This window comes from Pteronotus mesoamericanus, unplaced genomic scaffold (assembly GCF_021234165.1).
Source record: "Pteronotus mesoamericanus isolate MK-2021 breed Mesoamerican mustached bat unplaced genomic scaffold, CSHL_Meso_final contig_291, whole genome shotgun sequence".
NCBI lineage: Eukaryota > Metazoa > Chordata > Mammalia > Chiroptera > Mormoopidae > Pteronotus > Pteronotus mesoamericanus.
The window spans coordinates 10,497,161-10,507,379 of NW_026555124.1; the positions used below are offsets into that span (position 1 = coordinate 10,497,161).

Here is a 10,219-nt window from a genome sequence, read left to right on the forward strand (position 1 = left end):
GACAGGAAGGTTACAGGAATTAGGTTGGGGCAAATAAGAGGGAAAGAGAGACAGGTGGGAATATCCAGGCTTGGGTCTTCTGACCCCTGATATGTACACATAACATACTCATCATATATATCTGATACATACATGAATGTTGGCATGTATATATTTCTTTACATTTAAAGAGTACACTACACTTTCTGAACCTGGAAGAGTAGGAGACGCCATCATGGGCATCGACATCCACTACAACAAAGAGTGAATGTTTTGATGGAAGGAGCTCAAGAGCTAGGGCATTTACCTAGGACTGTTGGTCAAGCTGTACAGTTTTCTGGTCAGATGAATCAACTCCACCTTCAACCAAGTGGTGCTGAAGAGGGTGTTCATGAGTGGCATCAATCAGCCATCTCTGTCCCTTTCCCAATGATCTGGAAGGTGAAGATTCCTAGCCAGGTGGGCAAAACCACTGTGTCTGTAGGGACTATAGCCCATGACATGCATGTCCAGGAGGTGTCCAAACTGAAGGTGTGTGCACTTTGTATGAGAAGTTGCACCAGGAGCCTTATCCTCAAGGCTGGAGGCAAGATCCTTACCTTTGACCAACTGGCCCTGGACACCCCCCAAGGAATGTGTCGCCATTCTGCTCTCTGGTCCTAGCAAGGGCCAAGAGGTGTACAGGTATTTTGGCAAGGCCCCAGGAACCCTTCACAGCTACACCAGACCTTACATATGCTCCAAGGGCTGGAAGTTCTAGTGCACAAGAGGCTCATGAGCTAGCTGTGGCTACAAAAATTAACCCCTTGTTACTAAAAAGATTTTGGATGCTGGGGGTGAAAAGAAAGAAAAATACATTACACATATTACTGGTAGGAGTGCAAATTTACACAGCCACTTTGAAGAGCCATTTGATAACATCCAGGTAATTTACACCCTTTATTTCAATGATGTTATTCCAAGGTACATACCCTAAAGAAATTCTTCCTCATGTGCTTAAGGGAACATGCATAGAATGGTTATTGCATGTTTTTAACAAGATATTAGAACCAACTTACATGTCAGTCCATAGGAGAATGGATAAATTGTGGCATATTCATCCACTGGAATATCAATGATACAACTGTTAAAATAAATGCAGTGGAGCTGTGTACATCAATAAGAATACATTTTAAAAACAATGGTGAGGAATAAAATTGCAGAAGAATGTATTCAGAATGATATTAATATAAAGTTTTAAAATCATGCAGAACAGTCTTTTATATCATCCATATGTAGCAAAAATATACCACAATACAGTTGTCCCTTGGTATCTGTGTGTTTGGGGGGAAGGCTGTTGGCCCTGGGACACTCTGAGAATACCAAAATTCATGGATGCTCAAGTCCCTTATATGAAATGGTATAGAATAGTGCATACAGTTGACCCTCTTCATCTGTGAATTCCTAATGGCAGATCGAAAATACGGTTTTCAATCGATGGTTGGCTGAATCTGTGGATGCAAAATCTGCAGATACAGAGGGGCAACTGTATATTTATTGGAAAAATAAGAGTATAAGTAAACTGGCACAGTTCAAACTGTACTATATATCATTTATTATGTGGTAAAAAATAAAAATAAAAATAAAATTTACAATAGTGGTAATCCTGACAGTGACAAAATCGAATACAACTGGGAAGGGGCCTTAAACAGTTTGTGTAGTGTTTTATTTTTTAAACTGTGTAATGGGCATGTGGTGCTTATTTTGTCAATTTCAGATATTTTGCATGCCTGTACTATTTCAACTTAAAAACATTAGAAGAGATTTAAAAAAAAGACTGAAAAAGTTGCACAGTAAAGATTTAATAGTATTTGTTGGGATAACATGTAGATTAAAGCTGCTTCTTTATATTATTCTATATTTTCCAAAATAAATATATGGTTTTGATTTAAATTTTTACTTATAAAAATTTAAACCCAGAGTACATTATAGAGACATGCTATATTACAGGGAGCTAGGACAGTAATTGGCACGTATTAAAGCCTCAGTAAATATTCACTGAGGGAATGAATGCAATGGATGAATGAATAAATGAAACTTTAGCAATATATGCCAGAAGGGAGGAAGAGAAAGCTAGGAATAGTGGAGGCAGGCTAGTGCCTGAGGCAGATAGTCCTATATGGTACAAGGAACAGTGGCCATATTCCTGTTTCTAAGAAATAAATATCAACTCAAATATAATACAATCGGATTCATTCTGGCAGGTAGGGTTAAGCAGAGACAGAAATGTTAATCTGATCATTTTTCTCCACCCTCATCCACTCTATTTCTATCTTTCTTCCTATGTTGCTGAGAGTTCACCATTCCTAGCACCTGAGTCTGCCTGTCACCATCTATAGGACAAGTGGAAATATCTATATATAAATGGCATTCGTGGTCTAAACAACTAGCCTAAGTAACCTGGATCGTGTCTAGACATGGAATGGCTAAAAGTTAACTAACTTGCACTAGTATTGTCTTACTTTGGGCTATTAACAACAAAGTACCATAATTTGGTTTTTAAACAATAGAAATTTATTTCTCATAGTTCTGGAGGCTGGAATTCTGAGATCAGGGTGCCAGCACAGTGAGGTTCTGGTGAGAGTCCACTTCTGAGATGCAAACTGCTGACTTTTCCTTGTGTCCTCACATGGCAGAAACAGGGTGAGAAAGATCTCTGGGGTCCCTTTTATTAGCACATTAATTCCATTTATGAGTGTTCCCCCTTCATGACCTAATCACCCTCCAAAGGCTCCACCTTCTAATACTGTCATATTAGGGTTTAGGATTTCAACAATGAATTTGGAGAAACATAAACATTCAGTCCAGAACAAGTATCAAGCCCCTAAAACATCATCTCAAAACATTTCAGAAAACTAGGGCTGAAGCACCATAGACAAATTACTTAGATTCAGTAATACATTTGTTTACGTTAAATGAGTCTATATTTGTACCAAAGTTATTATACATCCAAGCAGAATTACATACCATTTGGTAAGATTCTGCTTTATTAAACTGACTAACAAGGTAATTCTCTGGGCCTAGGTGATTTGAGGAAGATACAACAAGAATCTGTTTTTAAAAAATAGCAAAAATCTAAATACAGCCAAGTCAATTGTATCTGTTGTGCACTAATAGAAATACTCCTGGGTTTTAGTAGATAGCCCACTATGTAATCATCCTAGCTGAATAGCCTTACATACTTTGTTTTGAAGGGAGTGCAGAAATCCTGCAGGTTTAATTGCCAATAAATCAGCATGACCTCTACTCCCTGGCAGTCCTTTTCTACAATGATCTTTTCAACCAGAAAATGAAGAGATAGATTTTACAGGGTATGTGCACTGCCTGTGGTAAGATAACAGAATTATACTTGCTGTTTTCTCCATTATAGGCTACACAAGATAATGAAGGACTCTATTAATGATATGTTCTGTTTGCTTTTAGGTTATTTTCATCTTGTAGTTATTTCTTTTTGTTGTTATGGAAAGCTTCCTTCCTTCCTTCCTTCCTTCCTTCCTTCCTTTCTTTCTTCTCTCTCTTTTTTAAGCCCTCTATTACTTATTAGTTCATATTTTATCATCACCAGAGATTTTATTCCCTCGTTAACTCACAGGAATTTGAATTAAAATATTCTGGCTGACTCAAAAAGCTATTCATAAACTGATTGATTTGGCTGTTACTCTTAGCTGATTTTCAGATTTGTTTTTAAAAGTAGCTGTTTTAAATTAATATTTCCAATTTATAACTATAACTAATACAGAAACTTTAACACTAATCCATACCCAAATGTAAGAGAAACCTGCAGTTTGTGTGTTTATTTTAATATGAATAATAGTTTGTGGTATATATTTATATGTTTAGATTTTTAATTGCATGAAAACTGTAAGAAAATATCAAAATTTAAAATACTAAAGGGTAGGTTCCACTCTGACTTAATTTTGGAGTGTTCCTGCCACCTATTCTGAGTTTAGGATGCTATGTTTCTTACCTGAACACAGGGAACTACACCAGATAACTTATCGAGTCTCTGTCTAACTCTAAGATCTATGATACAAGCTACTGTGTCAAGAGACCATCTTTCTATGGTCTGTGTGCTGGACAATACTGTTGTGCTTTAAATATACATTTAAAAAATATTTTGAGATTTAGAAGATTCTGCAATGATGGTAGCAGCAACATAGTTTTTTACTCTTTCCAAGTCCCCACATAATAACAAATGAAGCCATTAGATAGCAAATGCCAAAACATTTTTTTGGAAGACTTTATTTATTTATTTATTTATTTATTTATTTAAGAGAGAGGGGTAGGGAGGGGGAGAGAGAGAGAGAGACATCGATGTGTGAAATACATCAACTGGTTGCCTCTCACGAACCCACAACTGGCGGCCTGGCCTGCAACCCAGGCATGTGCCCTGACGGAATTGAACTGGTGACCTTTCAGTTCCCAGGCTGGTACTCAAGGCACTGAGCAACACCAGCCAGGGCCCTACAACATTTACAATAAAATCAAGTGAAAGTGTATCCCCAGAAAACCCAAAATATGAAAAAATGAGAACATGCCACCAAAATCTACAAGACCTGCTATTTGTGTGGTAAAAAGCAGAGGAAAGCAATAGATCCTCTGATGAACCTGAGAACAGAGTAGAACAGATAGCCTGCAGATATTTATTGAAAAGTGCTATGGACTGACTTGGGAACAGCAGCAGACATTGGGAGGTGTTTATAGCAGATGAATGTGAGAGGCCTACACAGAGGAAAGAAAGGACTAGAACAGTTTGGCCTATGAACTCATGAAACTGACCAGCTAGGGCTTCCTTTCAGAATAGATGCTGACAGACTTCTAAGAGTGGATTCAAAATTGATCAGAATAAAGGTAATAAAGACAAAGGAAAGAAAAGATCTACAGCCTGGAAGTCTCAGAGAGCAAGCAGTTAATTTTTTAACACTTCATGGAAACAGAGGCAGGAACTCTGTGAAGTTAACAAAGCTACACTGAACCATGTCTTTTTCTAAAAATTCAGGGGAAAAAAACTCTTTTTGCATAAAATTGAACAATACGTCAGTTACTACACACACACACACACACACACACACACACACAAAATAAGGAGCAGAATGACATCATTTTGACAATGACAACACATCAAAACATATGTCTACAGAATACATCAAGATTATAACCTTCAATTTCAAAATAATCTAGAAGGTATTAAGAAAAATAATCTAAAAGACATTAAGACATGAAAAAAACATTTATTTTAAACTCAGAGTGATAGAACCTAGAGAATTAAAAATATAAGAAAAATCATTTCAGAAATGAAGTCTTAACTAGAAAGAATATAAAAGAATATATAAATAATATTTTGAGAGAAATAAAAGGTGAAAAGAATAAGAATTTTTAAATTGAAGAAGTTAAAAAAGGTAGAAACAATTCAAGGAGAAAGTAACAAATTAAAGGCAGAAGAGATCCAACAAAGAGATATTAAGTCCTCAAAAAAGAAATCAAAGTTAGGAACAAAACAAATACTAAAAAACATAATTCAAGAAAACTTTCTTGAAATTAAAAGAAAAAAAGAATTTAAGTTACATATTGAAAGACTATACCATGTATCTGAGGATATATACCCAGAACAACCATCACCAAGATAGGATATAGTAAAATTATTGGACTTTAAAAAAGAGGACGAGGGGGAATCCTTTGGTGTTCCAGGCAAGAGGGATATGAGATTTATCTTTTTACTTTATTTTATTTTATTATTTTATTTTGTTCTATTACAGTTGTCCCAATTTTTCTCCCTTTGCCCCCGCAAGCCCTGCCCACCCCCCTGCTCCCACAGTCAGTCCACATCCTGTTGTCCATGTCTATGGGTCCTTTATACATGTTCCTTGACTAGACCCTTCCTTTTCTTTCCCCACTTTCCCCCTCCATCTCCCCTTCTGGTCACTGTCAGTCTGTTCCTTGATTCCATGCCTCTGGTTCTACAGAATGTGAGAGTTATACAACAAACACAGTTAGATTACACCAGACTTGTCAACACTTAGGCCAGACAAAAATGGAGTAACATATTTAAAGGAATCAAATAAAGCAAATGTGAACCAAGAATTCAGCAAAACTGACCTTCAAATATAAAAAACTCAGACACAAATTTATAAACATGCAAGAATATAGGACATAATGTCTTCTTTTTCTCTCTCAGAAATCTTCTAGAGAACAAGGTTTAGACGACCAAAACGACTAAAGACATTGACATAAAGGTCTGCTCATGAGCATTAAACAAATGCTTATGTTATGTGGAAACAAAATACTAAGACTAGGCAAGGGCTAAAAGGAAAAACATGGTATGTAACGGCTACCTGACAATGTAGATTACAGTACGGCTATTAAAACTAGGAAGAGAATGGGGAGAGGATATACAAAAAAAAATTTAGCTGTTCTTAGTGATTGTATTTTTCTCAGCCTGCTGTGTACATAATGTGAGATAAAGTAAATAGCAATTATGGGACTTTTGGATTCTATTTTACCCTCTCTTCTTGAGAACAAGGATAAATAAAAAACCCATAATCCTGAATTTGAAGTAGAAATATCACTATTAATTCAGAGGTATTTTGTGTTTAAAATATATGTTTTTCTGTATCTGTGTGTTGTTTTATAATAAAAATTTTCTTTTCTTTTAAAGGAGTTTTCTTTTTTAATTTGTGTATCTGTGGCCATTGCTGAGGCTTAGAAACTGACCAGTCCTGCAGCCATGAACATCCTAACAGCTATACTGTAGTCTTGAAATACTATCTCTCCCTAGAGAAACTGGAGTTTAGTGGGGAAATGGCTGATTTCAGCTCTTTAGCAGTGTATTAGTTTACTAGGGCAGCTGTAAAAAATATACCACAAACTGGGTGGCTTAAACAATGGAAATTTATTGTCTTACAGTTCTGGATGCTAGAAATCCAAAATCAAGGTTTTGGCAAGGTTGGTTCCTTTTGAGAGCTGTAAATGAAGGATCAGTTCCAGGCCTCTCTTCTTGGCTTGTAAATGGTTGCCTTTTCATTATGTTTCCTTACATTGTCTTCTCTCTCTGCATATTTCTGCTTCCAAATTTCCCCCTTTTTATTAGGACATGAGTCATATTAGATTGGGCCCACTCTAATTACCTCATTCTAACTTAATTTCCTTTGTAAAGACCCTCTCTCCAAATAAGGTCACATTCTGAGGTACTATGGAGGAGGGTTAAGACATCAAATATGAATTTTCATGATAAAATCCACCCATAACAAGCAGTAAATAAGGTTTCCCCCCATCTAAAAGTAGAGTTTTCCTATGAAAACTTTCATAACAAAATGGTTGGTGTAAAGTGAGGAAGCAATTACCTTAAGACACATCTTGCTAACAGAATGTATAAAAGAAATTGAGATAAAGCGTAGATGCTCGCAGACACAGATCAAAGCTCGGGCAACTTGATGCTGAGATGCTGAAAATAATAGTTCCTAGGGAAGGAGCTTGGGAGTACAACTCTTGCTTCTCTGGGTATGTGCTGCCTCTGCAACAGCTCTCTGCAAAACAAACACTCAACACTATTTTCACTTTTTGCCATTTTTTAAAGCAAAAATCCTCCTTGAATTCCTTTTGTTTTGTGAAAACATGTACTAATGTAGGTCTTCTGTAAAATTAAAGTGGTGTAAAGTAAACTTTTGAAATGCTGGGATAACTGTACACAGAATGAAGTTCAAAATGTTATAATAGATAGTGAGGAAGTTATGAAGACTTACCAATGTCATGTCAGAAGACCCAAGAGCCAACTGAAAGAGGCTCCCACTGGCAAAGAAAAAGAGAGGACAATTACAATTTGAGCTTCAAAATTTATACATATATAAACTCAAGAGAGAGTCCAGAAAGAATCCAGCTGTGCAATATGAAAAATAGAGATCTTTATTGAATAAGATACAATGATACAGGAAGCATTATACATAGGACAATGACAGCTCAGTCCCCTTCAAAGTAGGCACCTTGGGAGTTCACACAGTTCTCCCAATCGCCATCAGCTGCCCCACTGTATTTTTCTGAATCTCATTGATAGTCTCAGTTTTGGGAAAAGCCAGAAGTTGCAGGGCACCAAATCTGGGCTGTAGGAGTGCTGATTCATCTGGGCGATTTGATGTTTTGCCAAAAAACTCTGCACAAGATGTGATGCATGAGAGGGTGCATTGTAGTGATGAAGCTGCCAGTCACCAGTTGCCCATTCCTGCAGACTTCTGAATCATCCAGATAGCTTCTACAAAGGAATGTTCAACCTTAACACAAATTTGGTGCAGATTTGTTGCTTTACTCACTCAGTCATTTTGAATGTGAGGGCCACACAGTGCACATGCTCACTCAACAGCGTCTACTGCCCCCACTGTCTAGCAAAGTGAAGTGATCATTGTTTACACATGTGCATTCCAGTCCACCCTCCTTGGCTGCCAGGTTACATCCACATTGCACAAACTGCTCTTGTTATATTAACAATGGCTGGACTTTTAGAGTATCATCATTTTTCAACCTTCAACAAGTTAATGCACTGAGCATCAACAAGCTGCTCATATCATAAAAAGAGACAACCAGATATGTACCTCCTGAAGAAAGAAAACGTCAGTATCTAGTGTCCTAGTCCATTCCGGCTTCTGTAACAAAATACCACAGACTGGATGTCTTATAAACAGCAGAAGTTTATTGCTCACAGCTATGGAGACTGGAAATCTAAGATCAGGATGCCAGCATAGTTGAGTTCTGGTGAGAGTCAGTTTTATGGTTCATAGATGGTCATCTTCTTGCTGTGTCCTCACATGGTGGAAGGTGCAAAGGAACTCTCTGTGGTCCCATTTCTAAAGGCACTAATCCCATTTATGAGTCCTCCACCCTCATGACTTAATCACTCCCAAAATTTCCCACCTATGAATACCATCACCTTTGAGGGTAGGCTTTTAACTTACACATTTGAGGAGGACTCAAACATTCAGATCATAGCACCTAGTTTTCTCAAAGGGATGAAACTTGAATTTGATCATGCCTTTGGATCCAGCTGCCAATATGCAGAAAATAAGAGAACAGAGAAACTTGAACTGCACCATGAGTGTTTAGTCAGTGGCATTCAGGATGTAGGAAATGTACAGGTTAAATGGTCTGGATTCTTCAATAGACACAGGCTAAATAAAAGAACTGGAGGAGGAACCTATAGATTAAAAGAGAATTAAAAGAAAAACTTGCATAGCAGATAAGACTAAACAATAGTCTAGGAATGCACAATTGGATGTTTCATTATACTTGGGTGATAATACTATTAAAATAAGCCAGAACTGGTTTAATAATCAGAATAATGGACACTTTTGGAGAGAGAGGATGTTATCTTTTTTTTTTAATTGATTTTAGAGACAGAGGAAAGGGGAGAGAAAGAGAGAGAGAGAGAGAGAGAGAGAGAAATATCAATTAGTTGTTCCACTTATTTATGCATTCATTGGTTGCTTCTTGTATGTGCAAGGCTGGACTATAAGTCTGTATGTCCAGAGATCAAACACACAACCTTGGTGTATAGGGACAATGCTCTAACCAACTGAGCTAGCTGACCAGGGCTGAGAGGAATTTTTCTTTGGAATGAGTATTACAAAGGGACTTCTTGGTGGGAATTAGGGTTGGCAGAGTTCTATTTCTTGGCCTGGATGGTGGTTATGATGATGTTTACCTGAATAATTCAGTAAGCTGTACATTTATTTTATCTTTTTCTGTACCTGTTTTGTTTTCAATAAAAAGGTTTGTTTTTTAGTTTTCTTGTATTTTAAGTGCAGTGCACAACATGAAGATCTTTAGAAAAGACTTGTGCTATGGACTGCTTTAATTTCAGGATAACTGTCAGTGCCTTTTACAAGTCTAATGTGACCCTATTTTTCCATTAAGTCAGGAAAGCCTGTTCTTGGAATAACAGCAAACACTCATTTCTGCTGCAACCTGACTTAAGGACAGGTAGGAAGGAAACAAAGTATAAAAGAAAAATATTTTACTATCCAAGCATATTCTGGTGAAACACTATATTAAGCAAAACTGGGAGGACATAGGTATAGGCATTGCAGCATTTGTGTAGTGATATAGCATTAATTTCTCTGAGAAGCTAAAGAATCTTTCACTCTCAGTTCAGGTTTACAGCTTCACTCCATTCAAATTAGAAAAACAAAATGGCTTTTATCCATTCAATCCTTTGTTC

The 10,219-nt window shown here is 36.9% G+C and overlaps 1 pseudogene; it reads left to right on the forward strand.

The window, feature by feature from the left end:
- The first annotated feature begins 214 nt into the window (after positions 1-214).
- LOC129072009 (60S ribosomal protein L18-like) lies at positions 215-781 on the forward strand (annotated as a pseudogene).
- Positions 782-10,219: the final 9,438 nt, after the last annotated feature.